The sequence below is a fragment of the Miscanthus floridulus genome, chromosome 18, assembly GCF_019320115.1.
Source record: "Miscanthus floridulus cultivar M001 chromosome 18, ASM1932011v1, whole genome shotgun sequence".
NCBI lineage: Eukaryota > Viridiplantae > Streptophyta > Magnoliopsida > Poales > Poaceae > Miscanthus > Miscanthus floridulus.
This window is the reverse complement of record NC_089597.1, coordinates 9,379,061-9,402,765: the sequence shown is the minus strand read 5'-3', so window position 1 is coordinate 9,402,765 and position 23,705 is coordinate 9,379,061. Positions and strand designations below refer to the sequence as shown.

Genomic DNA, 23,705 nt, shown 5'->3' with positions numbered 1-23,705 from the left:
TAAATAATTTACAAGAACTCTTGTATGAAATGGACTAAGTATTGTAAGCTCGTACTCATTATTGGATTTTGGAGGTAAAACATGGATTGATTCGAGTTCTCCCGTGGGGTGTGCTCGATGGAACTGTCTGACGTAGCTAACTTTCGGGGTGCTAAGTGTCTAGTGGAAGACGAGCACCTCTGAAAGCATGTTATTTCAGACGGTTCTACCATAATACATACTTAGAATACATGTAAAAAGAGTCAAAATGTGCAACTAGGAAAACATAAACATAGACTCTTCATAAACAAATAAAGAGAAGGCCCACTCACCTGATGAATTTGGGCCCAAAACCCACATGGAAGCAGTCCAGGCCCAACATACAACCTCCATGCGGAAGGCGGCCATGGGGAGGCAACACCTGGGTGTGGCCGCACCCAGGGTGTGCCCGCACCACCAGCTGCGCCAACCGCCTCCCACTGCCATGTGTCGTCTCCTGGTGATCCCTCCATGATGGTTGCTTGGGTACATGCAAGAATATCCTCCCCAAATCGACCATCCCATGACTATATATAGATGGGGAAGGCTCTCACATGAATCATCAACACAAGAGAACACAATATGACAAGAAGAGAAGAGCTACTCTTCTATTTATAGTTTTAGCTATTCTTAGTTTAGGGAGTGAGTGAGGAAGAGAAAGAGATGGAGAGTACCAGAGTTGTCGACTACCTCCACTTGTGTACTTGGCGAACCTTGTACACCGAGCAGAAGGAGTGTCGGGGATGCCGGCTCCCTCTTCACTTATGCCTGGGCGAATCTAGTACTATTTGGAGTGCAAGGTTCATGTTCTTCTATGGTGGTGAGCTCTTACTTTAAGTTAATCTTGTTCATTATTTACTTATGGGTTCGTCGTCTGCTCTTGTAGTGGCTACTCTAGTAGAGGGCCCTGATAAAGACGGGTAACCCTGATTGACACTAGAGTAGCAGTCGATAAAGTAGATGTGGTGTCTAGGCTAGAGGCTAACTTCATTTGCCTCATACCCTACGGTTGAGGGGTAGGCAATAGGTGGTGACAGCCCTGTCTGTTTCTCATAACCCCCCACATCTAGGTACGGCATAGAGTCATAGGCCGACAACGCTTGGTAGACCAAGTGTTATCCGGTGCTCGAAGCAAGTCTCTAGTAGCAAAGCTATCTTGACTTAGGATCTCTAGCCCTAGAAAACCTTACTACCCGAGCTATCTTTCTTCTTGTTATCTTAGGTGAGCTAGTTAAGAGACTTCTACACTACCGTTCCCTATGGAAATACGATACCCTGAATACTTCCAGGTGAAATGCTACAACGGTAATTCTATGCGCTTGTGGATTCTTTCACTTATGCTAAGAAATACCAACTATTGTCCGGAGCATCGATTTTGTGCGCCGAAGCGTCAGAACTATAACAGAACCACTCAATTTATATAAGATCAAGTACGGCTATCCCTGATAACACGTTGATACGCACATACTTTCACTTATATAAACCCGATAGTCCGCCGAGTGTCCCGAAAGACCTAGGTAGATCAACATCACAACCAAGATCGTGTGATTAAGCAAATACACATCACATACGCAGGGTTGCAACAGAAATAATATTACAAATGGGTTCACAAATAATAGTACAAGTTTGGGTTTTAAAACCGCTTAGTGAAAACAACATAGCTTTCAAATGATTACCTTAATATAAGTTCCAAATACATTGCTAGCATAAGTGACATCCTCAGACAAAAGCATATAGATGAGAACTAAATATAGAACCACTGAGCCCACCGGCGGTTAGCCACCATCTTCAGTAGGCCGAGAACTTCACCTACAATATGGTGGGATAAACCCTGAGTACTCAAATGTACTAAGCTAGACTTACCCGTCATAAACCAGAAATAAAGTGACACTAAGGATTATGCAAGGCTTTATCAGTGGATCTAGCTGGACAACCTTCTTGCATAAAAGCTTGAGTAACCATTAGCATTATTCACCTATACTAGCTGTGACTTTTAGCCATTACGTACCATCTATATTAGCACCTATACTAATCAATCACTTGATTAAGTTGCAAACAATAATAACCATATCAGGTATTTCATGGCTCATTATCATCATCATCATCATCATTTAACCATATCTTTAAATTTATTGAATCTACGTTGCCGCTGCTCAGTCAAGTTCTCACTATCCAGGAGAGACAGCGATTCGAATCGATTCCTATCTAGCTGGAGGGGTATTCCTAACACAAACCCTGCTTCCCCCCGTCGGAGTTGCATCAGGTCACCTTTGGTACAACTCAGGAACAAATTCGCGGGTCCGCCTAGCCCCACACCCTTAGGGAGTCCACTCTGCCAGGTGGTCAATCTCACCTAGGACTTACATCAATGGCTCCCCGCACATCCTTACTACCGCCAGGGTGCGCAGTTTCACTTTTCGGTTCCTGGCCTGAGTTGAGATACTTGGCTTCGCGGTCGGAACGAGTTATCCAGCCAACTAAGTGATAGGCATATGCTCAACATGACATGAGGATGTACAGCGCATCGGTCCTTAAACAACACAGACAGGGATAGATTCACACCCAAGACCTCCATGCCTTGTTGTTGCACTACCGTCATCCCGCCCGGTCTCTTTTCATTATTAACACATGATTCTTTTCCATGATAGCAAATATAGCCAACCATGACCGGAGCTCATCCTACATCTCGTAGGTGACAGGAAATCACCCGACTTCTACCGGTCTAAGCATAGCTAAGCATCATTCGATCCTACACTTAATTAGGATTCATAGGATTTTATCTGGACAAGGTAAGGATATCATGCAACAATTGGTTCCAACCAATTCCTATACTTAATGCATCATTAACAATAAAAGATACTCAAGATATTTGTAAAAACATGGGAGACTTAGAATGCTCTGGGGCTTGCCTGGGATCCCACACTGAGTCAGTGTTAGTTAGACGACACTCGCTAAGTCCTTCCATCTTCGGGATAGGTTCACCATGCACCTTCCTTGGGTTCGGCTCCAATATCCCATCCGGCACGTGGTTCATCTAGCATACCTAATTGAGATGCACGATGCAAGTACATGAATGCGGGGAATGGTAATAAAAGATGCATCACATAAAAACATTCAAGACAAGCACAAGGCTACACCACATGACATGAGTACTTAGAGAGCAAGCTATTCACATCAAGCCCAACATAGAGATGGCAAGTACATCAAGCATAACATATTAGTTTACTTAAGTTCTATTCAAATCACTTTAACTTATCAAGTTTAGACAACCTAATATACAATTGCTCATCTTCAGTTAAGGACCTATCACCTGCACCTAAGCATTTGCTCATGTTAGCCTAGCACCTAAACAATCAACAAGAACAATGCTACAAAGCATTCACACAAGCATTCATATTTTAGCAAAACTGGGACTATACAGCAGCATAGTAAACTGACCATAACTGGAGATTTACAAATCCAAATGACATGAAATAAGACAATTGAGAAATATTATGAAATTGTCTACAATTCATATTTAAACATCCCAGCATGATTCCCAAGTTAAAGGGGTCAAATAGTCACATTTATCAAATCTGGTTCAGAAATTCCAGAGAAATACAATTTCTGAAGACCAACTTAGAACTATCATAACTCACAAACTATTTGGTCAAATGCCATGAAAATTTTACACAAGCTAGTTAGGTGAGTTATCTACAACTTTCGTATTATCATCCTAAGATGATTCTACATATAACAAGGTCAATTAATCCAATAAATGCATCTGTCTAAAACATGGATAGAAACTGACATGCCACTTTAAATTGCTATAAATGGAGTTATACATGTCCAATAAATGTGGTTCTGGACTTTTTAGAAAGCATAGCAAATTCTAAACAACTTTGTTATAAATACTTAAAGCTAATTCTACTATTAAGAAGGCCCCACAGTAAGAACAAGGAAACCCTCTCTGGGTTTAGGCAGAAACAGCCATAGAGATTTAAGCAAGTATAACTCAAGATCTACTTAACCACAAATCATGATATTTAGCTTTTTGAAAATCTTAATAAAAGTACTACAACTCATGTATTATCATAAAGTCATGATTCATAACTTAACTAAACCAATTAATTCAAACATGCAGGACTATTCAGAATAGGAGCAAAGCAATACAGGTAATTTGTTGTTTTTATAGATCTTAAACTATCAAGCCTAAAATATTGAAATTTTTACCAGACATCAATAATAACCTTAGTAGCACTCCACAAAAATTTCACAATTATTTGAGCACAACAACTGCAGTTATAAAAAAGACAAGACACAACTAGTATCAAAAACCTAACTGCATAAATCTATTTTTACAGCAAAATATTTAAATTAAAGCATGCCATATTATAGATCTACTGCATAGATAACTTCACAAGGATTCCAAAAAGTCATCATTTACTATTTTATGATTTTTCTACAATTTACTACGCTTTTCCAAAGTTTAGCTGATTTCCTACAAAAAGGTCCTCAACGACACTTTTCACATGAGTCTGCGGTTCACAGAAAGGCCCCTCCCTAATCTCGAATTCGAAGCCGAGGTCCCTGATCACGATTTTTGAAGGGTCTACGTAGGAGCTCGCCGTTTGCCGGCTAGAGGAGGCTCGTCGGCGGCGGGGGAAGTGGTGGGGAGGGACCATGGGTCCGCGCGCACCCGCTGGGCTTCCTAGCTCGGCCCGAGACAGCCTATGGCCTGCCGGTCGTGCGAGCAGGCGGAGCGCCAGCGGCTGCTCCGGCGGCGACAGAGCTACGGTGGCTGCGGTGGCCAGAAAAGGGGAGCAGAAGGGGCGGTGCATGACGGGGAAGGTGGTGGCGCACACGGTAGGACGCGAGGGAGCTCAGGGCGGTGGGGACGCGGCGGCGGCAAGCTTGGCTAGCCGGCCATGGCTGCCGTGCTCCAGCACGCGCGCGCAGGCGCTGTAGAGCGAGGGAGAGGCGAAAGAGGAGTGCGTGCGAGTGAGGAAGGAAGTGGAGAGCTCGGCCGGGGCTCTCCTCATCTGCATCAGGCATAGGGGGCACGCGGCATGGAGGTGGGGGCACTGCTCATGCATGGCTACCACGCACGGGGCACACGTCGCCCCTTTGAGGCATTCCACCGAGCAGCTGGCGGGTAGCGAAACGGGCCGGTCGGAACACGATTTGGGCTAATTTATGGGCCAAACTGGGCTTTGGGCCCAGAACAAAGTTTGCTCATCACGGCCTACTCTACAACTTTTATTAAGACACCCAGGTCATTAAAGCTCTGGATCAGCGAGTAATTAGGTTCCAAAGTGATAGTGTCAGCGCATTGACAGCGATGAACAAAAGCCCAAATTGATGGTCAAAACGAAGTCCAACGAGTGCCATCTTTTTATATGCTCTTCTCCATGAACTTAGCTCCAACCTTTATTTTGGGGTCAAGTCGAGTTGCTTAACGAAATTTAGAGAACGTGGAATGCCAATGTCGACGATGAGTCGACGATGAATTCCAGACTTAGAAAAATTCTAAGTACCGAAAACAGCTGCCGATTCAACGTTTGAGCCTCGATTCGCCTTAGTTCCAAGTTGATCTGGCTCTTGGTCCAAAAACAAAGTTTGTTCTACTCTACTCAAACTTCAACTTTTGTTTAGGTTCCACTATCATGCAAGCATTATAAGGCACAGTTCAAACCAAGTCAAAGTAGCGTCACGATAAAGCTTAAATTACACTTTTTGATCTATTGGAGCATTTTCTGGCCACTTGCTCAACATGAACCCTTCATAACTTTTATTCATGAGTGTAAGTAGAGTTGTTTGATCAAGGTTGCAATGTTTGTTTGTCATCACATGTTCTCATTCACCTAATAAAGCAATTCAGGTGAGAACATAACTTGTCATTTCATGTGACTTCTTGATTCTAAACTTCACGAAACTTTTCCAATCATCCATGTGGGTGGAAATTGATGTGAGGAACATGAAAGAAGCACATCCAACATTAATCAAGCATACTTTTTGGAAAGGGCAACATGTAAGCAATGGTGTATGGTCCAAGTTTAAGTGGTGGCTCATTTTTGTAGATTTGATCTGTCACCACTTAACATGTCATGGTTGAGCTCAACTGGTAACAAACACCTGGGGTGTTACAAGAACCGGCGATCGCTAGATCGGCATCGGTTCGTGATCATGCGTCGGAATATATGGTGTGGCCGCATTTCCTTCAAAGAGGCGTAGATGGCCCATGTGGTCAGCTATGAAGTCTAAATCCCCAAAGTGCAATGCTTGGCTGGAGAGAAGACTGCCAGCGGGTGTTGACCCGTTGATGTCGATGAACTCAAGGCTTTCGAATCAATGTGGCCACCCATGGCTGCGCCAAGAGCAAGACCAACGTGGGTGTAAGGAGCCATCGCTTCCTCCTTAACAAAGAGAGTGCGTGACTGTCCCCTACCTGGCGCGTCAACTGTTGGTGTTTTGTAAACTGGCTAGTAATCTTATACGTATGTCGTGCTGCTCTAGGAAGATGATGGTAGCATCCAAAAGACACGATGAGTTATACTAGTTCGGGCCGGAGCCATACGCCCAGTCTAAGAGATGATCGAGTATGTGTTACTCATTTGAATGCTATGAAGTTCTTACAATGGGGGCTGCAAGAATGGTGATAGAGGTAGGAGATGGAGCTAGAGCCTATGGATGAACTCCCCGAATAAAAGCTTCAGGAGTCCAAAGATGGATTTGTCGAGGGTGCCCTGGCCGCCCTTATATAGAGTTCAGGGCCAGGGCTCATACAGAGGGGGTTCTAACTAACTTGGCTTGCAAGTAACACCATCTTGAGTCGCACGTTCGGGTGTGGCTATCATCATGGTCTTGTGCCCACGTCGCAGCATGGTGTGGCATAGCCTACGGTGCTAATCATGGTGACACTGCTGGTATGGCGGTAGTTCGCCAGCCATCCTATGCAACGTGGTCTTCGTCATTGTCTTTTGGTCTTCTGGGGGTGCCGTACAGGAGTTGGTAGCCGCCCCGATGCTATCGATAGCCTTGCTGCTTGTGGAGACTATGGCCATGATCCCTTGCATTGGGGTCGTGGCCTTCGCTGGCTTGGGTGGCCTTTAAGTCAAGGCCTCCATCGTGGTTCCTATCCCGTAGTAGGTGGAATCGTACCTGTATTTCGTCGAGCCGTACGTGGATGGTGGGTCGTCATACCGGCTGTTATCGCTTGGGCGGTGTTGTCTTTTCCCTGTGGCATGGCAGAGATGGCGTCTGACCGGACCGAGGTGACCGTTGTCCCATCGGTCCTTATGAGGTTAGTGCGGCATGCCTGCTCGTGTCAAGGTTGGCACTCTTTACGGGACTTGGTCCCTTCTCGTCTCTCCTAGAGGTCGTGGCGGAGAGATCACGAGTTGTTGCCTCGGTGCGTGGCTAAGGCAGGGGGAGAGGTCGTGGCAGGCCTTGGTGTCGTCACTCGGCCTGTCTTTCGCAGTATAATTGGGCCTCGGTCGTTTGGACTTATACTACTGGCGTAATTGGCCTATCAACTAATCGATGCCTTGAGTTACCCGGGGTATCATGACCCCGACAAAAAGGTTTCAATGCATTATTAGCAATAATAAAATTAAATAATTGGTCACTCATTATGGAGAGAAAACTTTTAAATTGGTTTATGATACCTTGTTTTCTTTGCGGATACGAATACCGTCTGATATTGTCGAATACGGATCTTGAATCGGACAGAGAAAAACACTGAAAAATGAATTCGAATATATCCATTCAGTATACAAGTTTTAGCGGAGATAATTGGAATATCTATTTCTATTTTCCATCCCTAATGTCGGAGCTAGCGGCTCCCAACTGATGCAGTGCACAGACTACTCCTAGCTAGCTAGGGTAGGCATCACTGCAAGGGCTAGCAAGCTAGTAGGCCTGTGTTAATTATGATCCATCTTCACGGGTGGAGAGAGCAGTACATGCACCAGTGAATAGTTTAGCCCGCGTTTAGTTGCCAGGCCAAATTCCAAAAAAGTGCTACAGTATTCATCACATCAAATCTTACGATACGTGCATGGAGCATTAAATGTATGCGAAAAAAAACTAATTGCACAGTTTGATTGGAAATCGCGAGACAAACGTTTTGAGCCTAATTAGACTATAATTAAACACTAATTGTCAAATAAAAACGAAAGTACTACACTACCCCAAATCCAAAATTCCCCCAACTAAACACCTTTGAAGGCTGTCGGCAAGCTCCGCCTCTCCGGCACCGAGTACAGATCGCCCTTCGTCAACTACAGCGCATCTTGTCGGCTTTCTGATGGCCGATATGATCCAGTCGGCCTCTGGATGGCCGATAGGACCGTCGGCAATTTTTTTTAGAATAATAGGTTTCCCCTGCTTTATTATCGTAAAGCGGCCTACATCGTTCCAGTTCCGAGTATAATGCGCAACAAAACGCATAAACTGCTGTAAGGCCAAAAGAGCAACAAAAACCAGATACCAGGCATCCCCCTAAGCCCTATTACATTGCAAACTGATCGCATTTCCAGAGTCCTCCGAAAGCTGAGCACTTGATTGTACCGACTCGGATATATCCATCCTCCACTTGATCAGCGGCGCCGATTTTGCTTCTGTCTCCACCAACTGAATGACCATCTCCACCTTCTCCTGGACGTCCATCTTGAACATTGGTAACCAACCACTTAGCATCCGTCCAATCATTACGAAAACTCTCTTCATTCCACTCCATGGCACTCCCTAAAAGCATAACAGATTGCGTAATTTCCATAAAACCCACAGAATAGCAGATGACACAATATTACAGATCATATATCTCTTATTAGCAATCCATAAGGAAGCTATAGACTAAAGTCATCTGCCATCCTCCTATCCAACCAGACAGAAAAAGCCGCCCAAACATGCTTAGCAACACAACACTGAAAAAACAGGTGTGAAATCGACTCACGTTCATTACAGAATAGGCAAGAAGGGTCGCTAACCTCCTTCTCCTTGCCAGATTATCCCTAGTTAACAATCTGTTATGCGAAAGAAGCCACAGAAAAAATTGGACCCTTGGCGGGATATTCAACTTCCACACAGCATGAACAAAAATAGGTGTAACTCCTCTATGATTTATAATAGCATATAGAGATTGAACAGAAAATTGACCATTAGAGTTAAAACTCCACATGATACTGTCGTCTTCCTCAGTAAGCACAATGCTATCTCCAATGGCACTTAATTCTTCCCACATAAGCATAAGACGCTCAGAAACATTTCGTCTGAAAGCAGTTGTAATTCCTCACCATTCCAAATATCACGGATCGTCTTCCCCTGCTGTTCATTAATAACATAAAGAGGCCAGAAAAGAATAGCTAGACTAGTATTTCCCAGCCATTGATCCTCCCAGAACTGTATTTTCCTCCCATTACCAACTGTCCATCTAATACCCATATGGGCAGCTTGCATAGCCCAGATAATCCCCTTCCAAAAGGGCGACACCCCCACATCAGGACAACAGAATATATTTGGTTTGTTAGTTTTATACTTAAAGTCAACCAATTTGGTCCAAATGGAATTTGAGTTTAAATGGTATCTAAAGATCCATGAACTTAACAGAGCCATATTTAAACTTCTTAGGTCCGGAATACCTAAACCCCCCATATCTTTCTTTTAAGAAACGAGTTGCCAATTGGCAAGATGATATTTATGCTTATCCTTAGTATTATTCCAAAGAAAGTGGCCCATATGAGAATTGATCAAATCAATAGCCCATCTAGGAAATTTGATGATAGAGAGAAGATAGATAGGTATGCTAGCCAGACATGACTTAAGTAGGGTCAATCTACCTGCATAGGACAGAAGTCTCCCCTTCCAGCCTGCAATCCTCTTGATAATATTATCAATAATAGGCTGCAAGTCCTCTCTTCTTAGTTTACTAAAGTGCAAAGGCACTCCCAAGTATTTAATAGGGAAGTTACTTTTCTTGCAACAGAAAATTCTAGCAAACTCATTAGCCCTATCCTCTTCTATCCCAACTACCAAAAGATCAATCTTATCGTAATTGATTTTCATACCAGATAACTGTTCATAACAAACTAATAACCATTTCAAGTTTTCCGCTTTGTCCAAATCATTTTTCAGGAAAAGTAGAGTATCATCTACATACTGCAGGCTAATAATACCCCCCGGTACAACATGAGGCAAAAGACCAGAAATAAGATTAGCCCTAGCTGCTCTCATGAGCATCCTAGTGAATACATCAGCTACCAGGTTAAAAAGAAGGGGGACAGGGGATCCCCTTGCCTCAGCCCTTTCCCTGGTTTGAAAAAAGTGCTATTTTCATCATTGATCCTAATACAGATAGAACCGCCTTTCACAACCTTATCTATCCAACTTCTCCACTTAGCACCAAAACCCCTTGATTCTAACATATCACCCAAAAAACTCCAGCTAACCCTGTCATAAGCCTTCTCATAATCTAATTTTAGAATAACACCTGACTCTTTCTTCCTGTGGACGTCATGAATTATTTCATGAGCAGCCACTACACTTTTGAGAATAAACCTTCCTTTGATAAAAGCAGTCTGATTGGAAGCAATCAGCCTGTTTGCCACACTAACAAGCCTATTATTCAACAACTTTCCAAAAATCTTAAAACTACAATTAATGAGACTAATAGGTCTATATTTCTTAAGGGTTTTAGCATCAGGTTCCTTAGGTAAAAGAGTGATCATGGCAAAGTTCAACCTTTCTAAGTTTAATTGATTTTGCTCAAAGCAATTGACTAAGCATATCAAGTTCTTCTTGATAATTTCCCAGAAAACTTGATAGAATAAGAAAGAAAAACAATTGGGACCTGGAGCGCCTTCAGCATAGGAACCGAAAACTGCTTCTTTCACCTCCTCCTCAGAGAACAGAGCTTCAAGAAACTCATTTTCCTCTGTATTCACCTTTTCTTCCTCCTCCCAGAAAGCACTCCCCAACTTCACACCACTTTCTTCCTCTTCTCCAAACAGATTCTTACTAGTGATTGGAGCGCGCCCATGCGCGCGAGTGATGGCCGCAGTTCTATCTGAGAAATAGAATAATGTCGACAAAGAATAAATATGACAAGTTCTACCTAGTTAATGGAACATAGGCATTTGTTCCCATTACTCGGTCCACAGTTAGCCCAACAACATGGTAACACGCACTGAATAGAAGGCTTAACTTCTAAAACAGTTGCGACATGTTCAAACACTATATATAGATTACATGATACAGATGATGTCCAAATAGTACTTATATATATCTTACACGAGACAGTCCTACACCAGGACCCTAGATGTCCAAATAGTACATAATTTTACAGTCATAGGATAGAACACCAAGGAGGTATAGTCTCTGAGATGGCACAACACAGCATAGCGCACATAGCAAAAGTCAAAGTAGCAGATGATCAGACATTGCTCTTAAGGAAAGTGGCATCAGCTTCTGAGGTTGCTCTGATGTTTAGCGCTGCTAATGAAGTTTCCAGCTTTGATCCGACTCAAAGTTGTGGGCTGGAGAACAATCCATTTAAATCATCAAAATAAAGGTCAATGCCTGTTATGTCATTGCAAGCATGGTTTAAGAACTATTTAGCTGCATGTGATAACATTTTAATTTAATGAAACTGACTCTCAGTGGGGGATTTCATTTCATTCTTTCCAAAGACAAGCTAGAGCGGTTAATGTATGCAAGACGTTGTGATCCAATATGCCATGTAAACTATGTGGCTGAGTAAAATTATATTTGAACTAAATTATATCAGAACAAATGCAGTCTTAGGTTCAGATATAGTAGTCCCAGGTCCAGAACTGAAATTAACTAAATAGAACTGAGATTAACTAAAGATGACTCATGACCAACTATTCTCTTGCACAAATGTACTTACAGGTCACAGAAGCATCAGGTTCGCACCAAAAAACTCACACATGCCAGGTAACTATTGTCCTGCACAGAAGCATTGCTACAAATGGATTTTTATGCACCACTCTGCATAAAGATTCAGCTCAAAAAATGGATGTGGCAGCCTACCAACACTATTTCTCAATTAATCATCCACCCTGATGCTAGCCACAATTCAAACAGGGTTGAGTAGTTTACTGCATGATTTCCTACAGCCATGTAGCAGTTGGTTCAGTAATTTAAGAATACAACAAATAGGGTAGAGCAGATCTGTAAAATAGAAAAAAATAGTGCAGTTTCAGTACTTTCAGTTTTTTGTTGTTTCTGCATGCTGCTCATTGATCTAAAACAGCTGGACTTTGTTTCAGTTATTTGCAAATCTCCATACTGATAATCGAAATTAAAACAGATGGTCCACAACATGCATCAACTCTGAGTTGTGCTTCCCCTATCCTCGTGTGCCACTCCCATTTCAAAATAGCGTATGTATTTAGGAACATTTTTATCAGTAAGAAAACTGAACTATTTTTTACAGCTTACTTATCCTCTCAGGTTGTAGGCATAAACCTAAACCAACATTTAGCTGGTTGGCCAAAAAAGCCAAAAGCACAGTTGTTGGTAAAACATAACCATGTCAAGCACATTCCAGTCTTTTGCATCACTAAAAAATGGAGGTGTCTGTGCAAGTTCTTTACCTGCCCATTGACTACATACTCTTATCTTCTTAGCCCTCGTCTTCTTTCCTACTCATAATAATAATGATTCAGTAAGCATTTAGGTCTCTAAGGGCCATGTCAGCAAAAATAATAACATGAAACCTCCAAAATAAAGTTCTAGATTCATATTTCTAGGTTTATGAAATGAATGTGATCAATATATCAACAACATCACCAAACAAAAATTATAGGCCCTGGAACTATATTGATAGGGACTGCCACAAACTAAATACGCTCAAGTTTCAGTGTAGGTACTGTGAGGTCTAAAAGAAAGAAAAACTCAAAAGAAATTGCCGAGAAGCATGCCATAGAATGCATTGACAATAATGTCATCAGCAGAAAATAAACCTCCACACAGGGTCGCCTCAAACACAGAAAAAATAACAACATCTGCAGCCATATTCAAGCTTTTCTCTCATGTGTTGTTTTTATACACTGATTTCATATTGGTTAATGTTGCAGGAGCTGATATACTTTCCATTATAATCAATCTACGAAGCACATCCATGGGACAGTACTAAAATGCTAGGTGAATTTATGAAAAGAGCGAATAGCAAAAGAACTTCCATGCACATTATTGAACATGAAACCTAAAGGAAATGACCAAAGCATCACTTTCAACCTTGCAGGACAGTAAAAGAACAACAAATGGCACTACTGGTACTTGTGTGATCTCAAACTTCTAATAGTGTAGCTAAATATGTACCAGCGATTAGTAAGCTAACATATAGTATGCAACCCAACTAAGTACCTGAGTAGGGTCATGATGTTTGTTACAGACCAGATAATGTTTTTTTCCAAGTGGTTGGCTTGTTCTGAGATTTTACAATGTGCATATAAATTGTATCAAACTAAAAATTCAAGGTTTAATCTGAATGAAAATTTTAGCACACAGTAGAAGAAATATGATAAAAGCAATGGATCAGGAGCACCTTGATGCAGTTACACCTGCTGATAGCCCTCAAAATGCACCCATGGAATGAAGTTGTCTCAAAACAAAATTCTTGCATAAGAATAAAAATCATTCTGAGAAACCTGGGCAAGCATTAATAAAATAATTTAACTAAAACTTGATGGAATCAACTGTACTGTTGACCAGTGGACTTTTTTCTTCGTCTAGATGGATACTTCCTACTCAGTAAATAATCTAAGAAAACCAGCAGCATCATACAAATTCACAAAATGAAGCAAGTTCGTTGAGGATGCTATAAATTATGAACTAAAACTTTATCAAACAGGTAAAAGAATGACAAAAAGAAGGGAACAAAAACACCTTGATGTTGTCGCACCTGATGATAGTCCTCAAAATTGGCCTATGAAATGAAGTCCTGTGTTGAACCGAAATCACTACACAAGAATAAAATTCAATTTGAGAGAAATTTGTATTGTGTATCGTCCTTTGCGTCACGCAGACCATGGCGCACAGCCTGCTCCACCGTCGGACTCAGGAACTGCCACTCCCGCCACTCTAGCAAATGGAGAAGATCGATGAACACCAACAAATAGGTAAAATGATTCTAAAACATGTATTGCTGTAGCAAATGTTTAAGTATAACATCTATGCTGGTCAATATGGGACGAAGGTAAATGTGAGGCTGTGTCTACAGGAGAACATTCAGGCACAAATTTGAAAGGACGAAAGCCATGTCATCTGCTATAGTAAGCATTGACCTATCCAATATTTCTTAACTTATTTAATACATTAGTCTGAAAAGTGAAAATCTAATACTGAGGAACATACATGAATAAATTAAAATGGTTTGTACAGGCCTGGGTATTCACCAATGCGGCACTTGGGGAACATTGTGAGTGATTGAAAGGAGGTGGCCTTCTGGAAACAGATTTGCATCACTTGTACCAGGAATGTAGGAAAAATCTCACAAAAAATTGGTAACTGCACCAAGAATTTGGGGCTCCCGCCACACAAACATTCAGTAAAAGAAGGCCAAGAGACATGGAGGAGATGGGAGGTTACCTCGTCGCCCACGCAGTCGCCGGAGGGACAACAACCTGCCAGTCGCCGCTGCTGTCGCTGGGAGCGCATCCACACTGGAGAAGGGCACCGCCGTCGGGGGTTGGGACGAAGCTGGGCCGCCGCGACCCCTAGCATAGGCTGCTAGGGTTTCCTGTAGCACCTGCAACACATGAACACACACGGAGCAGAGGGAGGAGGCAGCGCCGGGGGCAAGCGACGCAGACGGACACCGCCGGGGCCCAGTCGCGAGGGGGAAAGGAGGAGGAGGAGGGCGCCCGCAGCCGCCGCGCCCGCCTGTGCCAGCCGTCGTTGGCCTGTCCGTGTCGGGATGGAGAGGGAGAGGGAGAGGGAGTAACCGATGGGAAGAGGGAGAGGAGGCCAGCGGGGTGCAGGTCGCGGCCGTGCGCCGCCGTCCTGCCCGCGCGCCGCCGCGGAGGTCCGCTCGCCGCCCGGGGGGCGCCGTCGCCGTTTCGGGAGAGATCGAGAGAGGATGGGGCGAGGTGCGTTTTTTTCGGAGCAGAAGCTGTGTCTATTATTCGTTTCGTTGGATTCGGAGCAGAAGCCGGAGGAGGCAGCAAGAGGCAGTGGAGAAGCTGGTTAAGCGCACGAGAAGCAGGAGAAGCCGCTATCGGCGAAAGCTGGTCCATGCAATCCGGGCCGTAGAATCAAAGATCGGACGGACGGAAAAATTAGGAGCGACGTGGACATGCTGGCCTCGCGAGCTGGCCACAACGAATGTAAACTTTAAATATAAAGAGACTGCATGCTTAAACATGGAATCATTATCCTCAATCCACCCCTCCGGGCTCTCAAGACCCGGATTCTTTTCTTCCTATTCCTCTTATTTGCCATAGCTTGAAAATAAGTTGTATTCCTATCTCCCTCCAATATTTTCCTATCCCTAGATCTCTGTTGTACTTTGATCTCTTCTAACTTCCACAAGGCTTCTAAATCACTAGTAATAGTCTCCATTCTCCTCTTCTCTTGTTTGCTCAAGCTATTATTTTCTTGTTTAATGTCCAAATAATCAAACTCCTTAAGGAGTTGCAGCTTAAGCTTTTTCATCTCTGCATTCCTATTCCAAGACCACCCCTTAGCTTTTTTTTCTAAGTAATCTAATTTTGAATTGCTAAATATCTAAAGGGTCAGTAAAAGCACATTCTGTATTCCAAACTTTACCAACTAATTCCTTAAAATCAGGTTGCTCAAGCCACCACTTCTCAAACCTAAAGATATTGGGTTTCTTTCTTTCATTACTATTAAAGTTCAAAATCAAAGGTACATGGTCACTATGGGCTCTGGCTCTTGTTGAAACAAAGGCCAGATGAAACTTCTGCTCAAAAGAATTGGTACGGAAAATTTTATCTATGGCTGCCATAATTGGCTGCTCTTGGTATTTGTCCACGTGTAACCCCTGTTAGATGCTTTCAGCTCTAACAAGCCAAACTTATTTATCCAATCCTTAAAGAGGTCGGCCCATCTAATGTTGACTACACCATTGTTCCTGTTGAAAGGCTTTACATCCACGCAGTGGGCCCAGTCGGTCCTCCAGATGCCGATAGTAATCTTGTCGGCTTGTGGACAGCCGATAGGTTAAAAAATTTCTTAAAAAACATTATTTTAAAAAAATCTTCAAAGACGGCTCCCCAATCCTTCAGCCGCGGAATGGCGGCGGCGGCCGAGCCGTGCTGCATCTCGCACGCGTTCGAGCGCGCCGCTCGCCAGGAACCCGGCCGCCTCGCCGTCATCCACGCGGCGGCCTCAGGCGGCGACGGCGAGGAGCGCCGCTTCACCTGCGGCGACCTCCTCGCCGCCGTCGGCTCGCTCTCCCGCCGCATCGCTGCCGCGCTCGGCGGCACCCCCACCGACACCCGCCACGACCGCGAGCAAGACCCAGGTGCGTCAATCGACCGCGGTGCCAATCAAACGCGATTCCCGCTTGCTTGCACCCCCTGTTGTAGTCGCGTGTCTGACTGACGGGGACGAATTCGGAACGAACGCTAGGGTTTCGGGCCGCCGGCGCCGTGGTGCCGAGGATTGTCGGGGTGTACGCCTCGCCGCCGTCCTCGCGGTACTCAGGTGCGGCGCCGCGTTCCTCCCGCTGGACCCGTCGTGGCCGGAGGAGAGGGTCTCGTCGGCCGTCTCGGCGTCCAACGCGGCGCTCGTCGTGTCATCAGTTGCGTCGCGAGGAGCCACGCTGTTTGAGAGCAGCGCCTGCCCTGTTCTGCGCTTGGACGGTGGCATCCGGCGGTGGTTTCAGGATGAATACGGTTGGGATGGCGGAGAAGAGCTTGCCTGGCCGTGCGAGCACGAGTGGTGCCGGAAGTTCTGCTACGTGATGTTCAGCTCCGGAAAACCGAAGGGTGTTTGCGGCACTGAGAAAGGTAAGCTGTGGGTAAGGATGGCAATCGTCGGGTACGGTCGGAACGTTCTCTTCCTCGTTACGGAGAATTCATCCTGTCCATGTCCTCGTTAACTGTCTCGGGTATAGATTCTTGCCCATCCCCGTACCCGTCGGGCATCGGTCAGGTAACAGATACCCGACGGGTACTGCATACCCGATAAACAAGGACACTTGGGGTCGCAGCTTTGCAATCGGAGACGTTTCTTTTTTACCCGGGTATAAGTGTCGGAGTCTCGGAGATGCCGAGGAGAAGGAGCTAGGTTGCGAGGAGGACGAGCAAAGGTGGCAGAGAGATCGAACTGAGGAAGCGAGGGGCACGAGCGCTCGTGAGGCAGGCGTGCTTGTGCTGGTGGCAGAGATGGTGAGGAAAAATTAAACTAGGATTCCTATAACACACAAACTATATATATGATTGTTCAGATTTGGGCCAAAATACCTATGTTGAGCTTCTTTGGGCCTAATACTTGCATGACAGCTCAAATAGTCGGGTTCCCCAATGGGTAATGGGTAACGGGGACGGGTAAATAGGAAACGTTCCCGTACCCGCTATACCCGTCGGGGATGAATTCTTTCCCATTTAGATGCCCGCGGGTAAAGATATGATCCCATCTCCATCCCCTAATGGATCAAATACCCGTCGGGTATCGGATATCGGGGGCCGTTGCCATCTTTAGCTGTGGGCCTGGTTGCTTGAGATATGCAGTCTATAATCTTGTGCAGATGTTGAGATACCTTACCCTTTGACATCGTGAATCAATAGGTTTCTATCTGTTAAGTGTTAAACCTTGTAAAAATAAGTCTACTATTTGTTCAGTCATGATCTTGTTGGCGTCCCGTCCGCCCAGGTCCTGCGCCTCGCGCCGCTCCTCCCGCTCCAGCCAGGTGTTGGCGTCACGTGCCGCCCGCTCGTCCCGGTCGAAGCGGCCCGCGTCGCGTCCGCCTCGGTCGTCGAAGCCGTCGCGGTTCCCTGCGCCCCGCGTCCGCGTCGCGGGCGCCAGCCTCGCGTCCGCCGAAGCCGCGCAGGTCCCGTGCGTCCCGCGCGTCCGCGTCCAGGTCACGGTTGTACGCGCGGTCGCCGAAGCCGCACGAGTCCCGTCCGAGGTCGCGGTCGTAGTCCTCGCGCCTGTCACCCCGTTCGCCCAGGCCGCCAGCGTCGGGCCGGGCCCGCTCGGCGTCCGCTCCGCCTCCCGCGCGGCCTGCGCCAGCGTCCGCGTCGCGCCGCTCGTGGACGAGGCCGCCCGCTGCTCCCGCGTGCAGGGCAGCTGCCTCCGCTGCCGCCGCTTGAGCCGCAGCAGCCGCGACCGCAGCCTCCTCGGCGGCCCGCGCTGCTGCCAGCTCGGTGGCTGCCAGCCACTGTGCCCGAGCAGCCGCAGCCGCCCGCTCCTCCGCCTGCCGCTCCCTCTGTTCCGCCGCAGACGGGGACAGCCTGCTCCGCCCGCCGGAGGTGGTGGAGCCATGGGAAGAGTGAGAAGAAGAACGATTGGACCGGTTGGACATGGCTGCGGATCCAGGATTGGTAAAGGGGAAAGCCCCAGGTAAACTTAGGCTCTAGATACCATTTGTTAGAACCAAAACACAGGTTTGGGGCTAGAATTTTAGTTTCATTAGCCTTACCACAACTATGGCAGGTTGGGGATACATATAGGGTGACTTGCTTGCAACTTAAGAAAGCTACGACATATTCTCCAGATGCTAAATTAGATGCTAAAGCAAGATAAGGATAAAGATAAGGACTGACACAGCCACCAACTAATCTAGATAAGTATCCTAGGTAGATAAAGACAAGACTTATAGCTGTCATGGTCTATCCAATTTGACCTCTTCTATCAGAGATGTAACATAAAATGTGCACAAAAGATTATTCTAATTTTCCGCATCAGAAATCTTTATATTAATAACAGTGCTGTGTACATTTTGCAGGTGTGGCTCTTATGACCATTACTTGTATGCATTAAATTACAAAGATCGCTGCTGTACCTACAAAATTTCTTGTGGTGGAAGCATTTATGGTTCTCCTGCTATTGACATGGTATCATCACCGGTTCTCAAAAATCATTTTATATTAGATATATATACAGATGGGCTCTACTAATTTTGTGTCATCTATATTACCTCCTTGCAGGCACAAAATATAATCTATGTCACATCTGCAAGTGGACTTGTGACTGCAGTATCATTTAAGGTGATTTTAAGACTACTTTGGGAAATTTGAATGTCTAAAGCACACATTTTTAACTTCTCAGTCTGTTCCATGGGATGTCCTTACTTTTGAGCAAAACTTGATAAATGAATGCATCAATGACCTTTCAATATTGAATTTGAATGTTTAGAGTCTTCACTGATTTCTTTTGGTGGAGCAGGAACCATCCTTCAGAGTTCTTTGGCAATACGAAGCTGGTGCACCAATTTTTGGTTTTCTCGCCATAGATCATCAAAGTGGAAAAGGTATTTCTTCAGCCATTTGATGTAGATATTCTGGAATATGGATATACATACACATACTGTTATATTTCAAAAGTACTTTGATTCAATATGCATGTTACATTGAATGCCATAGTGTAACTATGCGCTAACCAATCATCATTTGCTGGTTATATGCCATCATGTTTAAGTTGGCAAGGTCAATGATTGTAGGTACAGTTACCTTCAATCGCACCTTATTTGATCAGTCTCTATATAAAAGCATGACATGTTATAATAAAATTTGAATATAGATGTCATCTTCTTTTATACCTCATGGCTCATGCCAATCTGGGCCAACATAGGGTTTGGACATACCTTTTCTTTTTATGTGTTGTGCTGAGTATCACACTTGCTACATGCAGTTATTTGTTGTTTAGTGAATGGCCTAGTTATGGCATTGAACTCACAAGGCTCTATTGTTTGGAAGGTAATTTTTCTTCTGTACCTTGTTCTTGTAGTCAAAAGAAACGCATATGGATAGTTGAGTAAGAAAGAAAGAGTTATTGATGCTTAGAATCCACTCTAGTTTGGCACTATATGACATTGTCTCAATGAGAGTAAAAATGCACATTTTTCACTCTTATGTTGTACATTTGATCCGTTTTTTCTTGTGTAGTGCAGTCTCAACATATTTATTAGTGTCCAAATCCATAACTTGCTATTAAAAATCCAGGCAACTGTTGGTGGTCCTATTTTTGCTGGTGCATGTTTGTCACCCACGCTCCCTCATCAGGTACTTGCTTGTGCTTGACTACATTGATAATTTGATGCTCCTTGTTTGGAGGAAACTAAGCAAATCTTACGCATTATGTCACTAGCAGGTGCTTATACCTTCCCGTGATGGCAATTTATACTCTTTCAATACTGTAAGTTTGATTTCATTGTACCATTTAATTTAGTGACTAATCAATCATGCATGCTTAAGAGTTTGCTTCGTGTTGCCAATCTATGGTTTTTAACAAGGTGTGCCTCCGAATTTTAATTTGTGGTAATTGTTTTTGTTAAAAGATATGTAGTACTACTACTTCTCAGATGCTAACTTGGCCCTTGCTGGTAATAGTTTTCAAAAGCAGACGTAACTCCTAGCCAATTAAGCTGTGCCTATGGTACTTCTCAAATAACAGTTAGAAAAAAAGGTTATAACAGTTAGAAAAAAGGTTATCTTCACAGTGAGTATTACCTAGTAATTTAAATTAATTTTGGTTAGGTTCTATAAGAATGACAGTTTTTGACAACGATATTCAAGTAGTTGATGGGAGTGATGCAAAAATGGTTCCCTTTCTTGCATTTTGGTAGAAATCGATTGTTTCATATACAACTTAGTAGCATAAACTCTTAATATCATTGCTGCAGGTTTCTGGAGCCCTTCTTTGGGTATACAAGGCTGGGGATCCAATTACTGCATCTGCTTTTGTTGATGAGCTGTTAACATCAGAGTCATCTGGACCATCTGAGAGGTACCGAACTTACTGTTACAATGTTTTTCTCTCACAAAAAATCAGCGAACAGTACTTTTCAGCTTGGCTTTTCAGCGAAGCGAACAGGGCCTCGTATCTGCACGAGTTCCGGGAAGGTCCATGTCATTAGGATTAGAGCTGATGCTAAGTATAATCAGGAGCAAGCTGGTGAAGGTGTTAAATCTGAGGAGTTGGTCCAAGGAGTGGCGTCCATTAATCTTTCAGGGGACATATTTTCTTCTCCCTTGATGGTCGGTGGACACATATTTGTTGGATGCAGAGATGATCGGTTACATTGTCTCACCATCACCACATAGTTTCAAGTGATTTTATTGGAGGTGATATAACTTGCCCATGCCTGGCTTTGCCATGCTGCCCGAGATCATGTCTTCCGTTCCGTGACAAGGGCCTTTCTTATTGGCAAGGTGCACGGCAGCACAACATAGACGAGTTTGGCAGAAGCTCCTGATGCATATGGATCTCCAATGATTGCTTTCCATGTCTGCACAGGAAGCTTTCGGCAGCCTGCTCTCGCGACTCAAGTGCTAACTGATCAAGTGAGTGGATACCTTTCAACCTCACATTGTCATTACAGCATTTGCATTCACCCTATGTGGAACCTTCGCCACTGTCCTGCAAGACTGGTGAGTCATGCTGCTGTTCCCTTCAGTGAGTGCTGGTGGCTTAAGGGAAGTTAACTGATAGGAAGACCACCCATGTCCAGTGATTTGCAGAGACTGTAAAAATTGCTCCACATAGATTTATACTATTTCCTAGAAGGAGTTTATGATAGGGACAATGTCCTCCAAGAAATGTGATGCAGCTTCCTGCGCCACAAATGTACCAAGTTTCTAGGAGAAGTTTTTCTTTGCATTAGGGTTTTATATGTTTTTCCTTGTTCAATCAAAGAGGGGCTCTGTAAGAAAAATAGCAACTGAAACTGAAACAGTACCCCTGCTTTTGTTGGGTACCGCAAAGTTTTATCAGGTAAACAGCCTTCTACTGTGCACCGCTACTGTATGTGTATCGTAATGGTGCATAATATATTTCTTTGAAAACATAGCATGTGCAACTATATACAATATTATTATTGCTTGACGGTAGAATAGCTAAACGTTGTAACAAAACTTAGCAGTAGTGCTTTCAAAAAAAAAAAAAAAACTTAGCAGTAGTACATTTACTACACACTATTCCTATCATGTGAAATGAGTAGCAAATGGAGATAAAATCATAACTGCAGCATACTATGCTTTTCTGGACATGAAATTTTCACTGGTACTACCTTATGCAGAAACAAGTCTTGTAAAAATTTCATGATTTTTGGATAAGTTATACTACCACAATAAATATAATAATAGAAAAGCATAAAATAAATGTGGGGGTGTTTGGCAGAGCTTCACGTAGCTCTAGAAAATAGCTCCGCTCTCAATTTTTCCTGCCAAACGGTCTAGCTCCGCGAACTCCACGTCCGCCAAAAACTTGGATCTGGAACAAAATTAAACGGTTTGATAGTTGAGGTGCCTAAGTTAGACGATTTTGTAGTTAGAGGTTAAAATTATATAAAGGCAGAAGTTGTCAGCTGAAAATGAACTTAATCCTTATTATACAAAAAACTTGGAGTGTGCAATGAATACGAATCATCAAAGTAAACCTCTTCTTGTATTGAGCAAACAATTGATGGTCAAACCTTTAAAAGTTCGACTGGATCTTGGTTTGAGCATATGTTATTCTTTCGGCTAACGAAAAAAATCTCTAAATAAGACAAAAAAAATTACCGTGCTAATTAAAGGGAAAAAACAAAATTATGCATCACTGGCATTAGAAAATGTTAACACAAAATATATCTATACTTTATTTATAAATTGCTACGTCCATCATGGTAAAAAATAGCTCAGAAATACCCTAATATCAGCTTAGAGGCGGCCATTGGAAGTGCCCTAATATGGAAGCCCTAGATTTAAATTATGACTATCAAGAGAAAACGTGTGATGCTATATAATAGTAACAAGAAGAATAGTGAGGATGAAACATCGACGATTGGATTCTACGAGCTCGTCTGGTTGGTAGTTAATAATGTTGTTATCCTTGGATGGTGGGCTCTTGAATCCAACTGAAGATAACCCGGGTCGTCAGATTAAATCAATATGTCACGATGTGTTTCTCCTGTATTTTCACGAACCTGGGCTGTTTTGGGCCAAGAGCCCAACTAAGGCCTCCTCTATGCCTCAGAGTTGATGGTCATTCGACTTGTATTTGGGTCGACGGACCCCTAGCTCGTGTATCTAGTCCGTGCCGTAAACTTTCGAGAAAAGTAACTTTTGTGTTTGGACTCCAAATTAGGTGAGCCGAAAGTCCAAATAACTCATCTTGGTGATCTCTTCGACATGGTAGAGTCAAATTTGGTATTTAGGATTTTTTTTCATAATGATAATTGGATTCCATCTCGAGTGCATCTTTGCACCACAATCGCATAAGCTCCGTTCATATATTTTTGTGTATATCTCAAGTTTAGACTGCAAATACTTCAGAACCACGATAACTCGTGAAATATATTAGTTTAATGCATATAAAATCATCTCCATTTATTTACCAAGAGTCAGTGGTTGAAATTTGCATTTAATGACTACCACCACCCCTCCCCCTATTTCACTCACTGGTCAAGCTCAGCTGCTTGATGGCCCCACCTGCAGCCACACAGTCGCGGATGGAGCATCATTCTTCCCTGTGGGTTAGTTGCCAGTGTGGCTTGAGTCTAGTGTTGACGAGAGACA

At 43.8% G+C, this 23,705-nt stretch overlaps 1 pseudogene; it reads left to right on the top strand.

Annotated features, from left to right (window-relative positions):
* The first annotated feature begins 16,212 nt into the window (after window positions 1-16,212).
* Window positions 16,213-21,939, top strand: LOC136523252 (uncharacterized; annotated as a pseudogene).
* The last annotated feature ends 1,766 nt before the right edge of the window (window positions 21,940-23,705 follow it).